Source organism: Propithecus coquereli, unplaced genomic scaffold (assembly GCF_000956105.1).
Source record: "Propithecus coquereli isolate 6110/MARCELLA unplaced genomic scaffold, Pcoq_1.0 Scaffold684, whole genome shotgun sequence".
NCBI lineage: Eukaryota > Metazoa > Chordata > Mammalia > Primates > Indriidae > Propithecus > Propithecus coquereli.
Window position 1 is genome coordinate 113,565 of NW_012152885.1, and position 946 is coordinate 114,510.

Consider the following 946-nt stretch of genomic DNA (forward strand, 5'->3'; position numbering starts at 1 on the left):
AAACAACTTTCTGTGAAACTATCTTTCCCACAATGTCATGCCTTATTTCTTTCCTTTTATCTGAAAACTCATTGACTGAAATAGTTAATGTCAATGTCTCTATTTCCACCTCATTCCCCAATGCATTAAATCTGGTCCCAATCTCTATGACTACATAGAAAGAGCTTTTGGTACAATTACTAATGAATTCCTCATCAATAAATCCAATCCCTGGGTTTTGTTCTCATCCTACTTAATCCTGCTGCAGTATTTGACACTGGTGAATACACTCTTCTTTAAATCTTCTCTTTCGCTTCAGAGAATTTAATCTGTATGACTCTTTTTTTCTTTGACACTAAGTTTTCTCATGTTTCTATGTGTTATGTTTTGTCTACCTCTTTTAAGAATTCAAATTTCCCATAGATATGTTTTCATATGTGGTTATTATTGTATACATCCTCCCCTCCCAGGTAATCTCATTTATTACAAAAATTTAAATCATTATCAATAAAAGAAAAGTCTCAATGCAAGTTTAATATGGCCCTGGTCACACTACATGTATTCAGTTTTGTCCTCCTAATACTTAGCTTTGAGTCTATGAAATAGAATATTTTATTTAATGAATGATATATACTTAAATATAAAATCTGTATAAATTCCCATATTTATCTTTCTAGGTATCTACTATGTAATTTCAATTTCATGTTCCAAAATGAACTCAAAGTTAATAATAAAATCATTTATCTTTTTTCTGCAAATCTGTCTTATACCACAAACCTCATGTCACTTCACTCATTTACTTATTTATACATTAAAAAATATTTATAAACTTCTACTTTACATCAGGCACAAGTTACAGTAGACAAATTCCTACCTTAATGGAATTTACATTATAGTGGATGAAATAGAAGATAAAAAAGATAAACAAGTACATATAAGCAGGATTGGTATTCATGAATATTAAGAA